This window comes from Lates calcarifer, linkage group LG20 (assembly GCF_001640805.2).
Source record: "Lates calcarifer isolate ASB-BC8 linkage group LG20, TLL_Latcal_v3, whole genome shotgun sequence".
Lineage (NCBI taxonomy): Eukaryota > Metazoa > Chordata > Actinopteri > Centropomidae > Lates > Lates calcarifer.
The window spans coordinates 21,436,308-21,456,582 of record NC_066852.1 but is presented as its reverse complement, the minus strand read 5'-3'; the positions used below and the strand labels follow the sequence as shown (position 1 = coordinate 21,456,582).

General features: G+C 39.3%; 1 protein-coding gene across 2 annotated transcripts in view; it reads left to right on the top strand.

Moving 5' to 3' along the window:
- LOC108893986 (short transient receptor potential channel 4) overlaps nt 1-20,275 on the top strand; it is a 59,873-nt gene that overhangs the window by 16,059 nt on the left and 23,539 nt on the right. Inside the window, exon 1 of one of the 2 annotated variants that reach the window (XM_018692502.2) lies at nt 16,843-17,667. The exons of the other annotated variant lie outside the window; for it this stretch is intronic. The gene's annotated coding sequence lies outside the window, so the exon portion shown is untranslated. Of the gene's footprint in view, nt 1-16,842; nt 17,668-20,275 lie in introns of those variants that run through there. 2 annotated transcript variants of the gene reach the window in all.

Here is a 20,275-nt window from a genome sequence, read left to right as displayed (position 1 = left end):
CAAGAAGATTTTTGGTCTGGATTCATTTTCACCATCATGCATGTAGATGAGTATTCTCACACATGTAGTTTTCAATCAAGGTTTAATGTCGACAAGCGCCCGAGGCTTGTTATTTTGTAGAGCACTAACTGTAATTAATTGTACCATCAGTATGATGCGGCAGATTGGCGCGCCATAGAGTCACAGTGTGCCTGTGCTGACACACAAACCAAATTTAAAGGCAGTTTGAAACATGGCCCTGCCAATTAGAGGGAAGTATTGTACAAGAGTCAGCTAATGTCGCTGTGCCATTAGCCTCACAGAGAGACTTCAGTGCCTGAGAAAAATGAGCAACTGGGCTTACTGAGCAAAATGTCAATAACAAGGACTCATTAACCCCGCCCTCTGCTGATGGCCACCAAAATATACTGATGCCCTTTACGAACCAAAATATGCAAATCATTTGTCATGGAAACATAGAAATAGTGGAGAATGTTCATGTTTATATTTATGAAAATCACAGACATGGCTTATGGATCTGGGTCATTTCTTTTTCAGACTTTCAGACTGTCGCATTTTCAGTATCGACTTGAACTGTTCAAAAACAGTTACAAACAATAGGTGAGTCAAAACAGTCTTGTCATTGAGCTAATGCCAAGTTGCAGTAGTGAGGTTTTGCCCATTGTTAGTATTCACAGTTGAAATGTGCCTAGTCCAATAAGCTAAGGATACAAACTTGAAGCTGTCATGTAAAATGCTGCAGAGAGCACGCATAGTGTCTGATGCCATATGCCACTAGATTCTCAAGCACATGAGGTACCTCTAGATTATTCAACAAAGCACAGCTCCTTAGCATGCTTCTGAAATAAACCCACCAGAGAATTAGCATCTACACATAATGTTTGAGCAGTGATGAGTGATTATAGTTTATAGTGTGGTATTCATCACAAACAAAAACATCACACGGATATCATCTATCATGAGTGTGATTGGGATAGTTCATTTTTTGGAGCTGAGCAGCATTCAGTTTAAGACCATAAGCTACTTGGCTGTCAGATTCTGTGCTGTGAAGCTCCAGTGTGATTCAAATATGTCTACTTAGTGACTGGAAGCATAAACATGTAATTCTGAATCCAGAAACCAGTCAAACAGTAAAATCATCTCTTCTCTCTGACATCTAAATTGACTGTGTGGAAGTTCCAATCAAACAGTCCCACGCTATTCATTTTTATTCTGGAGCAAAATGCTCAAGAGAATAAAATAACATTACTATTTTTGCATTTTTGAATTGCCATAATGCTGTTTTTCTGTGGTGTTTGTTTTTGTTGTTTCTTGTCTTCAGTATAGATTCCCTGTGGTGTTTTAGTTAATCACTTGATTGAAATGCTTTCAGCCTTAATGCATCTAACAAAGCTTTGAGCTTTCTCTCTCTATCCTTCTCTTTGTGCATATATCTATACATAACATAAATCTCTGAGTGTTATGTTTTTCTAAGATATTTCCCATCCTACTTATAGCAACAGAAAATCACTCTTTTTAGTTACGAGGTCATTTTAAGTAAACCAGTAGATAAGATAACAAACTCTCACTCTCTGACTATAATAGATAATTTTTTTCCCTTAGTACAACATTCACACAAGTAAGATTCATACCCTTATCTCGCTGTAATAATTTTAACTTCTTGTGAACACAGACTAATTGCCCTGTTATGCTGATGCATATTGTATCTGTTAAAATCCATTATGTTACTCAGTTAATCTGTTGTATTCCATTTAACTCGACCAGGTCCCAAATGGTTCAGTGAGCGCAGCGGGCACTCTCACACCCTCAGTACACTGAAGTAGCAAGAACAACACCACATGCTAATGTGGCAGATGAAGTGAAAGTATGCATATGAAGGAAAATGGAAACAGAAATTTGTTAACATTGGATAAGACAGAACAGATTGGATTATTGTAACATTACAATCCGCTTTGTTTTCTCTATACTGACTGAAATTTGTACTATGTTTTGCCTTTAGACACCAGACTGTTCACAGACTGTAAATAAAAAGACAGGGGATATTGAACAGTATGTGTGTGGATGTGTAGCTAAATGCTGTGACATTCACTGACTGAGCCCCCCGGGGCTTAAGAGTTCTTTTTCCCCTCTTAAAGCTGAAGAAATAAGAGCCTTGTAGACATTCAGTCTGACCTCACTCAGCTGCTGTCTTTTCACGGTTTCTTTTCCTTTGTCCCCTCTTCTCCCATTCCCCTTATTCTCCTCCAGGCAAGTCCATTAACCCGACATTAACAGCAGTTTGGAGTGACACTGCTTCTGCTGCTGCATCTTCCAGTTCAGCTTCTGAGACCAATAATCAGATCACTGTCACATCTTAATTACCCATTTTTCCTTCAGCATCATTTTCATCACATTTGTGGTCATTGTGATAAAGTGTTGGTTTCAGGATAGGTGAAAGATTATCCGCAGCATCGTCTGTTGATGTCATGAAATGAAAAACCATGTATATTTTCTTACTGGTCATTATAATTTCCTGAAAATATCAAATTATAGTTACATTCCATTTGAACTAGTTAACAGTCTAAACATGATGCTCCTGTAATCACCCTCATTTAGTTTGTATATGCAGGTAGAGAGTGACCTTTTAGCATTGTCTGAGGTGCTGACCATCTCTTTGGTTGATAATAAGAGTTAAGCCTCAGTGGTCCCTTTGGTCAGAATGGTTTTAAAGATGTACATACAGACAGTTAGTCAAAATCAGTATACAGCTTTATGGAAGTAGTGGACTGAAATCCACTGAGAGTAGGATTACTGATGTATTTTATTTGAATTCTTTAATTTCATTTAGTGGCCATAGTGATATGCTGTAAAAGGCAGGATGTACTGAGCCATCATCTGCAATTATAACATCAGTTTTCATTGTTATCCCGATGATTACTTCTTTTTTTGCCCATCAGACCAGATGATTTCACTGGTATCATCAGCATGGATGATTGTCATGAAATAAATAGGGATGAAATGGGGAAAATGGCTACTCAGGATACTGCTTGTTGTCCTGAAGAATTGAGGGAGTCCTGAGGACTTGCTGATCAGCTCTGGTCAATGGTGTTTTATGGCATATTTCTAGTAGATATTTTACATACATTTGGTGCCAGCACTTAGTAGTGCTGCTATTGTCTAGTGATCACTTCCTCAGTAGCTAAAGAAGAAAGGAGGACCCCTAATTACCACAGAAATTATGTAAACCAGAAGCATACAGGGCTTGGTGATTAATGAGGGCATAAATGTATAATTAATGCTACACTAACATATGAAGTTACATAAGATTCAAATGATAGGATATTATATCTGTCTTATTTTGTGCAAAAATACTTATCCTCAACAGATTATATTATTTTCCTTTGTCACTCATAAATGCAGAACCCTTACAAAGAGAAAACACACTGACAAATAAATTATGGAGCACATGTTTCTACACCTATAATTACAGTGCACTGATAATTTCTGTTATTTTCAGAGACTGGTCATTTCCATGGTGATGGTGTCCTTTGAGAGGCTTTAGAAAGCTCTCTCCTCCCAAGGTGCTAGATTATACTTTTTGAACATTTTGCTGTTGTTTTGTACCCATTTGTAGTAATTACACAGTAAAACCAGTTACCTGTCAGATGAGATGAAAAGTAAGTGGGTATTTTTTGTGGTGCCTGAACGGTCACTGACTCTCACAAAGAGAATTTCACAATAATGCACTTCTTCTTTGAAGTGAACTGTGCAGATGTGATATATTATGCTCTGTATCAGTTCTTCACACCAAAAAGGTTGAATCACTGGTACACAGTTGTTTCTGCTCTGACTTCAGCCATTTAAGGACTCCTGAACTCCCTCTCTGTTCTGTTTTTGATTTATTATTGTGTATCATTTTTCCTCCCATCTGCTCTTATGTAACCAGCAGTTGTGTGTTTTAATACTCACCCCTCCCTCAACAGTAATTGCAGCAGTGCTGTCAAGCAAGCCACTTAACCTCCCAACACAGTCTCATAAAAGTCTGTGTTGTGGACATGAATAATTTAAAGATTACATTCCTAAACCACATTATGGTGCAGTATTTCCACTTGTTTTCTATAAAAAATAAATAAGTCATGGATTACACTGATGTTCTGTGTCGGCTTAATTGTCAATTGTCCAATGTGGTATTTTAGTGCACTGTTGCATTCCAGTCAAAGCTCCACCACATGCAGTTTATTTGGTGAGGAAAAAGTTGTCAAGTATTTCTATTCTAGGACACAAAGTTCTTCGCATAAAATTTCAAGAGACCTGTAAAGTGCTACAAGCTGTTTTCAGAAGACAGGTGCAAATATGAGAGACAGAAATGTTTCTCCATAAGCAGAGCCTATAAATATATACGTTATTTAAAGGACGTTAAATACAATATCAAAGTGATGAAAATAGACGATAGACAAAAGGTGAAAGGCCGATGCATGAAGAGATGGATGATAATTTTTAATGACTGGTTCGTCATATTCTGTCAAACCTTTAGTGCAGACCTACAAGAACCAAAGCTGTTTTCACTTACGGGTCTTTTTTCCACTCACTTAGCCTGGAACCACAGTCTTTGCTGCATAATTCATAATGTTAAGAGGGGAACTTATAACTAGAAATGTTGTCAACCCTTGCATTCTGTTGCTCATAGTAGAGAAATTCATCATTTGGATTTGTCCTATCAGACTTATTTAAGAGAAGTGGGCAGTCATACTCCAGTATCAGGACCAGTGATAAACCAGCAAAAGATGGCTGTCTGTTTGACCACAATATACACTATATGTACAGTATGTGGACATACCTATCTCCTCCTCCTCACCCTCTCTCCCCTTCAGTCCTTTGCTGTATTTCTTTCCTCTTACCCAGTGTGCATACTCACACAGATGGATACATAGCAGGTGGTCATGGTTGAACTTATTGATATCTAGCTCACATGTGTAGCTGAACTTTTTCATTCATGCGCCTCTGATCTCTATACGAGGTGTGTGCTGTATGTGGGTGGTCCACATAGGGCTTGTTATCTTTGCACATGACCTATTAGTGAGTGCTTGCAGTGCCTACAAAACCTCATTTATGCTTTGCGTTGCTCATACTATAAGCAGCTGATTTACTGTGCAGACACAGTGTATGTGATTTGGCACAGGTGTAATTGCACAACTGGTTGAAATGCTGAATGATGATCAAAGGCGCAGATCCGCTGAAGCATTGGAGAATACAGAATGTCTATTTGATTAGATTGACAAAGCCTTCACTAGAGATGTGTTGTTACACGAAAGTCTTCCCCACTGCCTCCTCAGAACAGACTATTATTTTTGAGGCAGACACCATCTGCCTTTTCCCTGCGGTTTTTCTTAATACCCTATTAGGGCAGGACACAATCAATGCAGTTTGAGCTAATAATTGGATTTCTCTGTTTCTTTTTTCCTACCTAAGGCAAGAGCGCAAAGGAATAAAACATGTGACATGACTTCCATCATTCTGCTCAACTTACCTTTATTTGCATTGTGATTGGATTCCTTGTCTGATAACCCTTGACTCTGATACCTCTGGAGAGGTCGATAAGGGTAATTACCATGAGCTCCCCAATGCATTAAGCATGACTGAAGATGGCTTAAAGTTAATGTATGTGTGTGCGTGTCTGTCAGATAGGAAGATAGCAATCACATCCACAATCAAATTACTCAGGAACACCAGAGCCGGGCTTAATGTAGTTAAAGCTACAGGAACACTGACAAATGACGGACAATACAGCACTACACATTTTGATCATTGATCCATACACCAATGGAAATCAATATTTTGGCAAAACAAAGGGTAGAATGGGTGAACACAGGAGCATAACAGAAAAAAACCTCATGCTCAAGTCTTTCCTGCACTGTTGTCTAAAACGATTAGATGACTTTATTGCAGCTGACTGAGAGTGGACCTTGTGGCTGTAGTGCCAATGATGGAGTAGTATCCGTTTAAGCTGTTGGCTTTGTTATGACCTTCACCACATTAATTCTTTTAAGTCAGTTCCTTGGTTTATCATGCCTGGGAGAGAGATTCAGGTGTCATAGACACAACAGCAATATGTGTCCTTGTTGAGCCTCCACAAGGAAAAAAAAAAAAATCAATATTCGAGTCAGTCTTTCATATTTATAATCCATGTGTGCAGAGACTTCACTAACAGGGGAAAAATCCAGTACTTTCATAGGTATGTAAGTGAGGTTTAAAGGAGTCAAATGCAAAAATAACTTCAACTGAATCTCTGTGTATCAAGTAAAGATACAGATCCCCAATGTAAAAAGAGAGTTATGAGAAAACAGTGGTTTAGTTGTGACAAAAATGAAAAAGTACCCCAATACTGTTTTAATTACTGTACATGTTGTTTATTTAAAAATGTAGCTTTGTAGTTTTTTCACATTGACAAAGGACACAAGCCTGTTTTCAGATAGTTACAGTGATGATAACTTTGGATGATGGGGACAAAGGGCCAAGAGGTCCACAAGAACTAAAACCACCTCTACTGCATAATCCACATCTCTGTTGCTCAGTGGTACATTGGTATGCTCATTGTCCTCTGTTTCAAACACCCATAATTTGGCCAAAATATGGGTAATTAAGCAACATTTTGGGGAGCTTGATGGAGGGGCACAGCATAACAAGGAAGCAGAGTGTTGAGTCATATTTCATATCTGTCACTGACAGGAGCAGACAAATGCATTTGTATTTAGCGCTTGTTTGTGAAGTTTGTAGTGGCACAGTGAGAAAAGATCACATTTGCAGGCGAAGTGGGGGAAAATAGAAAACAAAAGAAAAACTTATTTAAATGTAGATTCCTTTCAGCTCTTCCATTTCTTTTCATCAAAGCTGAGCACAGTATGAAGAGTGCAGTAGTCACAGAAACCTTAGGAGAGTTTTTTGTTCATGAATATTGCACTGGTTTATATGTCCTTTAGCTTAATGATTCAAAAGCCTGTGTGTGTGTTAGGTAGGTGTTTTGGGTACTGAAATCTATGAAAATGATTCTGCTAGAATTACTGAGTACTGAGTTCAATAGGAGAATTGATGAAAGCAAGTAACCAAGTCATCTTTTAACTTTGAATATATCAGACATGAATATTTCAGTTTTGTCCAATTACCTCCCTGCCTTAAAAAGTTTGACAAAGTTGAGAACCTCTATCAGAAAGACCAGAATTCAAAGCAGTGTCTCTGTACAACTGCAATTAGGGCACTGTTTTTGCTTCTTCCATATGCCCCTTCTTAACCATGTGTAGCAGAAACTCTCTGTAACATCAATTATGAGAATGTTTTGGCAATGACTGCATAGTCACAGAGGAGTCACAGTAACCTATATGATTTGTTAGTTTGTCCGCCTGTTCTTAACTCGCCCCCACACACACGCAAACAAGGGATAGTTGAAAGCCTTTATTGATATAGTGTAAGAATATCTCAACGGCAAACTAGAGCCTGAATGAATGTTTGTGTTGTAAGCCAGTCAAACAGACGGAGATCTGTGAAAACACCTTGGGCAAGGACAGTTACAACATTTTGTATAAACACCATTATTTGCATTTTTGCAGTTTTGAGCTGTAATTGTGAGCAGCTAAAGAACTTCAGTAATTGGAACAAACTGATTTATATCCTCATTTCCTCCAAGGATAGTGCCTTCAGCCTAGTAGTGGCTGCTGACCACAGCAATAAAATGGCTTTGATACCTCATGTTCTTAAAGTAAACAAGTAAATCAACTTAAAAAGTGAAGAACTGCCATTTTGTCAAACAAACCTCATATCAGTTTTGAAGTAATTATTTCAACAAGCTTGATTCTCAAAAACCTTCTTTCCCTTTTGGCTCTTTGGTTCAGACTGAAATAATCAACTCAACAACTACTGGATAGATAGGGAGGAAAAATGTATACAGATGTTCATGTTCCTTAGAGGTTAAAGCCTAATTATGCTGCCTCATTTTTCCTATAGTGCCTCCAGCAGGTCAAAATTTTTCACTTATTATATAGTCAAATAACTACTGCTTGGAATGCACAAAATTCTATGCAGACATTAGTGATTCTCAGACCAGCTTAGTACAAACCTCATAATCAACAACCTGGCAGACAGCCAGCAAAGCCAGATAAAAAGCATGCGCTTAGACAACACAGTTCACTTAAATCACCTGCTTTGTGGGGTAAAATGGCATGTCATTTGGTCATCAAGGTCTGGGAATGGAGCAAATCAGTGGGTGTTAAAAGAGAAACTGATGTACTGTCTTAAAATTTGAGACTGAAAGGAAGGTGAGAAGAGGGCAAACACAAAAATCAATAATTGTAGTGTTAGTTAGAGGAAGGTGACAAGCTCCACAAAGAATGTCTGTCAGACACCACAAAAGCTAAAATCTCTGTGTCAAACTTGGTAAAAAAAAAGGCAGTGTGCAGTATGTATAGGTAAAGAGATGGAGAAAGAAAGACTAATGTACAGATACAGAGTGTGTTACACAAATCCCTCCTTTTTCACACTTTCATTTCAGACATGTCAACACCCTCACTCCTTGTCATCTCTGTTTGGCTCCAGGTCATCATTCAGTAGCATTTCTTCCACAAAAGGCTTTAAGTCTCCTCGTCTGGTCTAGCCCCTTGATGGAGGGGGTCAGTCATGGGGCAACACCTGGTCCTCCAAACACCCCCCCTGGGGTCACAGATTGATTCACTGAAGTGAGAGGATGCACACACACTGATGCTTAAAGCATACATACGAGCACACCCTCACAGCTCCACACATGGACACACTAAGCTGCATCTCGAGGGACAACAGTAGCCTTAGCAACAGGAGGTGTGCCAGCTATTTCTCCCCTTATTTTTACATTCTCTCTCCGTCGCTCTGCCCCTCGCTTATGAACACATGCACACAAATGACACTCAAAACAACTGAGGCAAAAAGTGTCTTTACAATATTTTCAGTGAATTAAACAAGATATACATTATTTTTGCACAGATAATGACATGGTTCACCATTATACTCTGCCAATTATTTCTTCTTATTATTGCTGATCTTGATTTTACAATATCTTCTGTGTGAGTTTACACAAGTTAAATAGTTCTTCTGAGAGTCTTTGGTGTGTTCTTATTCTTACGAGGTGCTTGTTTGAGTAATATCTATTTACAGACCCTTTCAGATCTGTAAGTGGTTGAAAAGAAAAAAAGTCCCTTTATGCGTTTTGTCCTTGAATCTCTGTCGCACTCTCTGTCCGTCAGTTAAAGGGATGACACACAGATAATTACAGAATGGGTGCCTTTCAAGCTTCCAGCCCCACTGATTTGCATGTGTTTGAGATGAGCCGGGGGGGGGGGATGATCAACAGTAGAAGAAAATAGAAAGCGCACCTGCACTCATGGTGTTATTTGACCAAAAATAGTATCGAAAAACGTGATGTGACGAAGGAGCCACAGAGTTGGTGTTGTTAGGTGCAGGCTGTTCGCCAACATGTAAACCAATACCAGGAATCAAGCCTCTGAGCTGCCTTCTCTGGGCTTTAGTTGTAGCATTAAATGCAGTTAATAAATCAGTTAAGGGAATATATCCCAACACTTGTCTTGTAGTGTAGTTGTTAAAGGTTGTTAAAGCATATTTCACTGGCTTGAGTCAAGTGTGTTTGATGCCGTCAGACATCTTGGTTCCCTGTGCATATATAGCTTTATTTGCTGCCCTTCGTGAGTTCTTCGTGCTACATTGTCTAGTGGTTCCTCAGTGGTTGTTCCCTTGTGTGGGCAATACACAATAGACTCACCTATAGAAATTGATGACAGAAAGAGGGACTAAGCCCAGTAAATTAGGTCTAATGGGGGCTTGATACCAGCAGAGACTAATGTGTGTGTCAGTGGCTATGTTTCTATTCAAAGTATCCTTGGGCAAAACCTTACACGGACCGTTCACTTAGTATAAATGGCTATTGATTATAGTACCATTTAAAGTGAGAGAGAAAATAGCACCTAAGTTTTGCTCAATAAGCAAAACAGCAGGATCTATGCAGGTTTACAAACAATACAATATGGCAAGCAACTTTGTTGTGAAGTGGCTCTGAATTGCAACAATTTTTGTAAGTAGTAAAGTGGAAAGTTGGACTGATGCTTATCATATAGTTGGGATGATTACATTGCCCCCGTGGTCACACAGCCTGCCATGCTGAATTGGTTGAATGCTGATGCTGCAGCACTGATATGAAAGCAACTCACACAAAAATTCAGGACACGACCAGAGCATTTGTGCCACGAGAGAAATAAATTTGATGTCAATTCCTGTTTCACCCAAACATTGGCACTGTCTGAAAGCTTTTCCAGCAATGAATTGTGCCAATGAAATGATGACAGTTTGCAAATAGGAAACTGCATGTGAACATTACATCAATTCAAACATAGTTGTTTTTTTTTAAGTTGGAGATAAGTGTGGAAAAAGTGAATTTGTCATGACCCTGTGAAAACAGTTGATGACGTATGATGAGTATGATGGCTCTGAGGGCACTCTGACAGCGATGTCAACACAGGTACCTTGGCTTGGGGTTGGAGACCTTAACACTTTAAGAAGTCTGTCTTAAAAATTGGTGGCGTGGATGTTTACTATCAAGTTGCATTATGGGACCTGTATATTACAATACAAAATTTGGATCATGACTCATCTTTGTGGCTAAACGTCAGGATGTCTCAGCCTCTGCTGCATCAGTTTTGACAATTTTGTCAAATCTGTTACTCATAAGTCCTGAAACATTAGAGAACTGTTATAAAACCATTAAAACCATTCCTTTTCTAGTGTTCGAAAAGCCTTGGTAGGTAGTCAGTGATGAGTTGCATACTGAAATAAAGAATACAGATTGACAACATACAGTCTAAGTACCAGTTCTTCATTGCTGTATGAATTTTCCGCTTAGTTAATCACTTGACACTTAGCAAGTGATGGAGTCAGCTGTTATGTAAACCATTTTTCTAAGTGTAGTGTTATATTGCTGAAGGACACTTAATTCACTGCAGTATATTATAGTATATATAGTACATTGGTTCTCTGCACTTAATCAGTAATAAGTAGTGTTTACAGTACAACAGATCTTTACCACATAATGCATGGTTTGTCCACTCACCCTGACCCTGACCTGAGGCTCTGTTACTCAATGATAACATCACTCAACTTCCACGTTTGCCACAGTCGTGATTACCACTAGAAGGCTTTGTCACTTGAATGTACGTTATACGAACAGGCATTTGCTAAAATGGCCGATGCTGCTGTTTTTCTTCAGAGGACATTCTCATTAGCAGTCATATTGTTCAAATGGAAATTTTGAATGACAACAGCGCATTGAATTGACTGTCTTAGTTATTAAGAGTAGAGACAATGAAAAGTATGACTTCACCAACTATGAGCCAAGTTATGCAAAATGAAAAAGCAGGCATTGTGTTTCATTTTCAACCTATTCCACTGGCTGCACCTTATTAAGCCTGTGATATGTTTGGCTTAAGCTACCATGAGTTTCACATGCAGATCTGGCCTTGTTTGCCCAGCATTTCCTCACTATGGATGATTGAAGTTTTCAAACTATTTTCATACATTTACTAATACAAAAAGAATTGATGGAAAACAGCAATTTAGTCAAACCTAGTTAACAGCTCCTTCCTCTTTTGTAGCCTTTGATGAGTACATGAGCCACAGAATGCTAGAGCTCTTAGGAAAATAAAGGGAAGGATGTAATGAATAAACATACAGGTTATCTTTGACACTCTATCATCTTCTATTAAAAAATCTTGTCTCTTGTACGTGTGAAGTGATGCACTCTGTTGCACTTCAGTGTGTGTGAAGGTATGCCAATTTCTTAGGAGTAAAGGCTGCTCTTTTAATATTCACCATTTGTAAGTTATTTTCCTGTCATGGGGAAAGGCTTGAAAACCGATTTGCTTTTGCAAATGCAAAGTTTAACCAATGTTAAAATTCAAGCCCTTTTATTTCTTTGGCAAATTAGCTTTAAAAGCAGACTGTGACATTCAATTTAGCAGCAGGCCGTTCCAGTCTGTCAAAGGTACAGCTGAGGGTGACAGATAAAGGGGAAAGTGGACATATAGATGTATTATGTTGTTTTGAAAACTACTGAGATTGCAAGGGTATCCACTGTCATTTGCATCCTAATGGTAATAGCACGGTTTCTGCAAAACAGAAAGAGCAGCCAAGTGAAATGAAAAGATAATCATTCATTGCCTTTGAAGGATTCAGACGTGAAACATTTCTTTGAATGGGCAACAATAACGATCAGATTGCCTTAATGCCCCTCGTCTATCACACTTTAATCACCCAAATAAAAGTCTTCAGTGGTGGTCTTTGAAAAGCATTATTAAAAGAAAGAATTAAAAAAAGGAATTGTGCAGCCCCCAGGAAACATTTTGTGCTATCACACAAGTAAAGGGAAAAAAAAGAAGCGTTGCACTGAATGTTACGTAAGCCAAAGATAACTGCAGATAACTGCCACGTCCTTGACAGATCACTGCAGTGGAGTCAAAGCTTTTCTTTCATAAGGGCCAGCTTTGGTGAGCATCCTGCACAGTAGCACAGAGCTTCAGGATACACTTACAGAGGATGTGTGTGTACTCTCAGACAATCTGTTTATTCTCTCTGGGGTCTGGACAGGGGTAGCTGAGCAGCGTGAGCCATTTCTGCTACTGCAACCTGTGGTTTCTCAGGAGGAACTGTTTACTCGCCCTGTGGCATCACTTATACAGTGAAACTCGTGTGAAATAACCAGTGGTTCAGTATTATACATGAAACGGCTCTCAAAAGTAACTGGAATATAATCTGTATTTGTATCTAAGAAGAAGTGTCCATTAGGAATAGGATATGTAGCTGGAGACTCCAGACTTAACAAAGGTGTGTTTTCACATTGAACTTAAGTATGACAAAGGGTTTACCCTGGTGTTAACCTATAACCTATTTAATTTAACTACAAAATGCACACTAACCTTTGGCTCAACTTTAACCTGCCCAAGATTTTATAAAATTATTGTTTTTGTAGGACATACTATAATATGAAATGGTGCTTTTTCAAGGAATTAATTGTGATATGCATTGAAATGTCAGTAGTGCATTTCCATTCAATGAAAGAATAAAAGCCTTGGCTGCTTTCCAATTAACATGTACATACTTATGTAAGATGACCAGATTAGTGTGTATATTATATGTTTACACTGAACATGCCTGCAAAATGTTCAGTGTGAACATCTGTCATTTGTATCCCCTACATTGTTCACCTTGGGCAACCAAACTAACCTTATATTTATTTTTAGGCAGATTGTTTAAGGTGAGGGGAAGGTCATTTAAGCAGTAACTCCATGTACAACACATTTTCAGTGTTTAACTGAAAAAGCCAGAAAAAAAAAACAAATCTCAAACAGTGTTTTTGTAGTCTAAAGCTACCAAACCATGTGCTTTTCAAGTCTATTCACACTATCTACCTGCAATTTCCAAGCAACCTACAGAAATACTCCAGTCTTTTGCAAATAGGAAGTGATAGGAGATAAAAATACATTGCAGGTATCCAGCAGTGACATCTCAACACCATTAAGAAATACAAAGCTAAATCATTTCCCTTCACAGTGCATTGTTGAGATAATGTTCTTCCTCTTTCTCACTTATGCTTACTGTAACAGATCTGAACTGGGTGTTTGGGAGCCAGGGTGGCAGTTTCAGCCTCGGTGCATCTCAAGGGAGGACAGAGACAGATCAATTTTAATTACCCTGTAGCCCCTCAGAGAGCATGAGAGTAATGGGGATTTAAACAGCTGAGATGGCCGCGCTAACCTCAGGAAACCCCACGAGCCACAGATACAGAATATAGCACAACTCCTACGGATGCACCCGGAATAAAAGAGGGGTTATGAAAATCTATGAGTTATATAATCATGATGTTGACCGGGGCGCTGCCGTTTTCAAAAACTGATTCTATACGTGGCGTGGTGTAACTTCATGAAAGGTTGACTGATTATTCTCAGAAGCTTGGGACAGGATGAGGATGGCACAGCGTTTCCATGGAGATAAAAGAAAAACTCTGAGTTAGAGCACAAGTTTAGATTTCAGGGAACAGATGCACACACACATATCTCTGTAACAGAGAGCAGTCCAACTCTTTTGTCAAGCTTTTGACAAATGTGGGTTTAACCTGAGGCTGTGTGAGAGAGTGTGAGGGAGAGACAGGAATGAGAAAAAGGGGGAAGGCTGAGGAAACAGGTGGACAGAGGGGATTCTGCAACGGGAGATGCCACTGCCAACTGGATGTTCATATTGGAATAGTGGGCATGTTACATTACACAGATGGCAAGGGTGCCTGTTTGCTTTGTAGCTGCACAAACAGCCTGCCGCATATTCTCTCGAGTCTCCTCTTACCTTGATGAGAACAGCACCATCTGTTAAAGCTGATGCGACTCTTAACTACAAGGCTGCGCACCAGTTGTTCATAAATGGGCATCTGCAAAAATATTCTTTTTGTGCGGAAAGTTACTGCACCACAAGGCAGCACTGAGAGAGAACTAAATCAACACAACACTCCAAAAGCTGAAAATGTGCTGCAGCAGCAGAATAGTTTGTAAGTAAAGTCTTATCAACAAGCACAGCAATAACACTGTCTTGTGCTCGCACTGCAATATGCTGTAACTTTTTCATTAACAAGTGAAACAACACTACATTTCTGATAAGGGGGAAGTCACCATCATCAGGCAACTGTTAAGTAAAAACAGAAAAGGAGCCCCCCTGCCTCTAAATACTCTTGCTGCAGGAATCATCCCGCTTCCCCTCTAGGTACAATGTTATCAACCAGAGCAAGAAATGCTACCTTCATTATAACAAAGGCCCAGTGCTGTCATGAAGCAGCTTGTAAAATGTGAATAAATCAATAGAAGTAAGGCAGCTATTTCCCCTCCACATTGCATCAGATGTTGTTTAAATGTTGGTTCCAATCAATCCTTTTTAAAGCCCCTTTTATGGGAGAAGAATTAGCTTCAGGACTAATTTTAGAATCAATAATATTTTCTGATCAGCCATGCAGACTCTGCTCCACAGTGGAAGGGAGCTAATTTTAATGTCACATACACACAAATCTAATTTAGCCTTTGTTTAAAAAACTTGCTTGCAAAGAGGGAGAGAGAGAGTTATTGATATTGTAGCGTACCTTATTGATTATGATGCCTTTGATTCACTGGTGCAGAAAGGTTACATTTATTTCAATATCATTCAGTTTCCTACCTTCTGGTTATGATTAATTATCTACTGCTTTGGATGTCTGTGAGTATGTGTGTTCTTAAACCAGTTGTGTAGTTTGTTCTAGTAATATACACCCATCAGCCACAACATTAAAACCAGTTACAGTTACTGGATCAGTATATAGTAGTTATTCTGAATGAACAAGATTAAGATATAAAAAAAGACTCAAGAGACATGGAGAGTTTCTCTACTCAAGAAAAGTCTCCATGTGGGATTTAGGCTGAGTTTCAGGGAACCCTGTTATCCCACGGGTGCAGCCATTTAATTTGACTCTATAGAGTACATCAAAGAAATTAGCAGCACCAGGGACATGACGCATTAAATTATTTTTAATTAAGAAATGCCTCAAGAGGCAGCCAAAAGTGCAAAGGCAGAGGGAGAGGTTCTTTCTTTTTTCTGTGATGACTAAATTTGTACAGTGTGTGTTTAAAGTCCTCTACAGTATTTATCAGCATGCATCACCCAAAAGAATTGATCATATACTATAGTCATGTAGTCTCATTGTGTAATGCTAAAGTGAATATAGCTCAGACTGATTATCTTGATCATGTGCAAATGAGAAAGAACAGACAGAACGACGATGGATAAGCAGTACAAAACCCATAAATCCATCTTCTGTCCAATACACACAAACAAATGCCCCAGTATCTCCATCCTGACAGACGCAAGCCCTGAGTAATCAAAGGCTCTGTGTATCCAAAAATGTGTCCCCAGTGACATTTCACTGGGACTGAACCTGCAGTTTAAATGTGAGTTTTGCCAACATAAACTCACACACAAACATATACACATGCACACACACACACAGGCAGACACAAGGAATGAGTCTGGCTTGGAGACACTATAAACATGTCAGTGGATATTCAACAGCATTACACACCATTAGGAAGAATTTACAACATCAACAGGGCCTATAAGTCAGCCAAACAGAGAGAGGAAGAAAGAAAGAAAGAGAGAGAGAGAGAGAGAGAGTGTGTTTGAACTATGATCAGTGAGCTGATAAGTTGTGAAATCAGAGTGGAACCTGTGATGTGTGACTTGACTCCAACACAAAGCATGTGCAGGGTGTCTGGTCCACAGACAAAGAAGTCAGAATGGCTGGGAGGAGCAGTCTTTGTCAAACCTCTTCCATATTCAGTATGCCTCTCATACACTGGTATTCACAGTGGCACAGTGGACTCGATTTAAGTCTTATCAAGTAATAAACACAATGCCTACATACAGTTTTTCTTTGTCAGGTGACAGCAGCAACATAATCTCATCTAAATGTATACCATGACATCCATCATGCCACAGGGCTGTTTGAGGGAGAGCAGCAGAGAATTAAAGCTGGTGTTTCAGGTTGTGAAACGCTGTCAGATTCTTACAGATTAATTAAAAACCTCATGAATATCCTACAGTACATTTGTCTTAATATGTTGTTCTTTCTCATCAGATCGAGGTAAAATATTTACATTATTTACATTGGCATGCATTGTGTCTTACTTTCTCACTACAGATGCTAATGTTAAAATGTCAAATCAAAAAGCTCGAGTCGTTTATGGTGGTATTAAAACGCACTGTAACGGCCTTTGTCATCCCGGATGTGTTTCTTGAGACAAGTAAAGCTGAATGGAGGACTGGAATTATATAATTACGTAAAGTGTGATGTTCGTTTGTTTGAGGAGAGGAGCAGGTCTGGCTGAGTTTCTTGTTTAGACGATTGTTTCCCCGCTCGCAGTGCCACAGCGTTCAATGCGTCTCCAAATGCGCACGACCAATCTGCAGCAGCGCTCCGCAGACCGCCTGCCAGGCATCTGGCTGCTACGCGTTAATTCCTGGAGGCGCCGCTTTTCGCTCAGTCACCCCCCAACAGGTGGATAAATCGAGTGGGCAAGAAAATATACCCTGGGGAAAACTGGACACGTTGCGGAACCAGGGGGGAAAAAAAATCTTCAGAGGAAACTTCGTTGCAGCTTATTTTTCGTCTCCTGGATTTGTTGCGCGGTGAATTGAATGCAGTGTGTGCGCCGGTCTGCTACGTTTTTTTTTTTTTTTTTTTTACCCAAATAAAGACCGGATGGAAGTCGTGATCAAAACTGACCGAATCTGGATCTACAGTAGGAGTACTGTCAAGTCTCCAAAAATGAGGAAGGAGAATGCAGGCTAGACTAAAAACCAAGAGAAAGACGGACTGGCATCTTAAGGCGCCAACACATTAACGAGCAGGGTCTTCATGCAGACCCACACTGCAGTTTTCACAACTGAAGGATGCTAAATTCAAGAAGTTTAGGCGAATGATTTTTTTCAACAGCCATATGCTTCTTGTTTTATTAGTCCTCATGTGGTCACTGGATATTTTCTAAAGGAAGAACACTGATCTCCCTGAGCGAAGTTCCAATGCTCAACATCCCAAAGGTTAGTTATTTGCACAATTATACTTGAGCATTCACATTTTTATGGCTTAGTAAAGGCTTTCCATGATAGAGGATGTAACTGGAGCCAAATGGGTCCCTGAGCATGTAACTGAGGAAGGATCCCGGCAGGTATAGAGGAGAGTCCTCTCTTATCTTCACAACCATTTTTATTTATATCCACGCTGTTCCATGGAACATTTCTGTCTCACAAACAGAAATAAAAATGTCACCTGAGAGTTTTTACAGGCGCCTTTCACCACAAATGACACAGAGCTGTTTTCTGGTAATTAGTGAATGCTGACAATTTTATGATTGTTTAACCCTCACTGTAAGCACAGGGCAGGCTTCTCTAACTGTGCTGCATGGTCTGCTGGAGAGACCATCTTTGCAGTGTGTGCTATCTAATCAATACAACTTTCAAAATAAAAGACTTTTTTTCTCAGCACATTCCCTGCTGTTGCACTTGTGTGGTGCTGCTCTCTTTGTGTAACGAAACAGCTCAGATTTTCTATGTCTAAATCATGTATTGATTCAAGGAAACAATGATTTCTGGAAGAAAGAGCCTTGCGCACAGTGTGTGTGTGTGTGTGTGTGTGTGTGCTTCAATAATAGCACACAGAGATATCAGCAGACCATCCACAAATACTATACTGGTGTTCCTGCTCTGTGGGTAGGCTTTTACCTAATTGCTGCTGTATTTTGTACCAATTTATGTCCCAAGTTTACAATCATCAACCCAGTGTTTGTTTTTCAAATCAGAGTGACACAACATTATAAACAAAGAACAGAGCAAGAGGTGGCAAAGGTGTTATAACCAATGTAATACAGCATGTGACGGCACCTAATGTCAAGGGCATCTGTCCAGTACACACTGTCACATACTTCTGTATAAACCTTTATATCCTCGGTGGAACAATGACTCACAGAATCCCAACTAAGATACCCATAAAAGTGAAACAGACTATTGAGACCGTAACTATATGTGGAAAACAACAAAAATGCATCCCTTTGAATCATGTTGAATTTAATATTTAAACAATTTATTCATAATTTTGCACTTTCTGAGCAGTATCATTTTGGTATCAGTTTAAAAATCCACTCCTGTATTGGCACCAAGCTCTACTTTTGCTGAGTCTTCGTTATGCACTTTCTCTGCACAGTGCGTGATTTTTGCTCTACCTTCTCGAGATTGAAGTTGTTCGGTGGCGCCGACTGCAGGGTCCCCATGTGGCCAGTTAAGAGGTATTTTTGATTCAAAGTCAAAATGTTCCACAAAGGGCCAATAGCAATATCAAACTAATGCCCAGGATCTTAAATGAGGTGTGAAAACCTGCTACTGAAGGGGCCCTCCAGGAGGAGGAAGTTCTCACCAGTGCAAATCTTTCTTTTCATGATGATTTTTGAAGTTCTTTTCTTTAGTGGAGGGAAATTAGAGGGCATGGAGAGCATTTCAGCAGTACAGTGGCACCTTGACTATAAGAGGAGATGACGAGTGACATCATTTGAAAGCAAAGTTGCTTAGGAACACCAGCTAACTGTGAATCATTGCTCTTTTAATATCCTCCACTTTGGTGTTATTATCTGCATTTCAGCTATCTTACTCTCCTGCTCCTGCAGGCTGTGGGAATAGTAAGCCTGAAATACTAACCTACAAATATTATGATCATTTAATTAAAGGAAGTTTGTCATTTTGAGATTTCTTGCTGATAGTTGGATGAAAAGTTTGACACCACTCTCAAATCTGTATGGTGAAATGAAGCTACTTTTGGCAGTCAAGCTAAACTTAGACCAAAGACTGGAAGCAGGAGGAAACAGCCAGCCTGGCTCTGTCCACACGTAAAGAAATCCACCTGCTCACTAATTAACAAGCTGTAATCTCATGTGCTGAATTTGTCCAAAGAGTGAAAATGATAGATTGTTCTTTTACTGCTGCTTGTGGCAAGCAGTGGAGACTGAGGGAAGTTACTATGCCGGCCAAGAAATTGCAGAACACTTTAAAACCACAACATTTCAGTTTTAAACTAACAAGATATAACATGTTAATTAGTGCACTTCAGAGGATTTTGTTTCCTTTCGATATAGCCAGTTTAGCAACTCTCAACAAGATAGCAAATAAGCTTATTTCCCCAAAAAAGTTGAATTATTATTCTAAATTGGCTGTTTTTAGGATTCAGTGCTCTAGGCATTAAACACATAGTTTTACACATATTTACAAAAGAAATGAATGTGTTTCGTCTTGTTCTTAGGAGATAATTGGGCTGCTGTGAGTCTGTTAATCCTCTCATTATTTCTTGGATAGAGACACAGAGCAGTAATGAGTCGTACTGAGATAGTGGTTAGAGACAGAGGAGAGCAGTAAGCAGTGGGTACTTGAGCTCTTTTCTTTTTTAATAATTAGAGACTTTTCAGCTTTATTTTGTTTGGTGTTTCTATTACACACCTGTTTTATTCTTCACCCTCTCCATCTCCTCCTCCCTGTCTTTTCTTGTTCTCTCAGTCTCAGAGGACAAGAAAACAGCAACAATCCCTTGTTTTTTGTTTGCGTCTGTTCAGTGGTGAAAGTCAACTTGCTGTTAACGCTGGTGTTGATTTTAGAATGAAGTCATAAT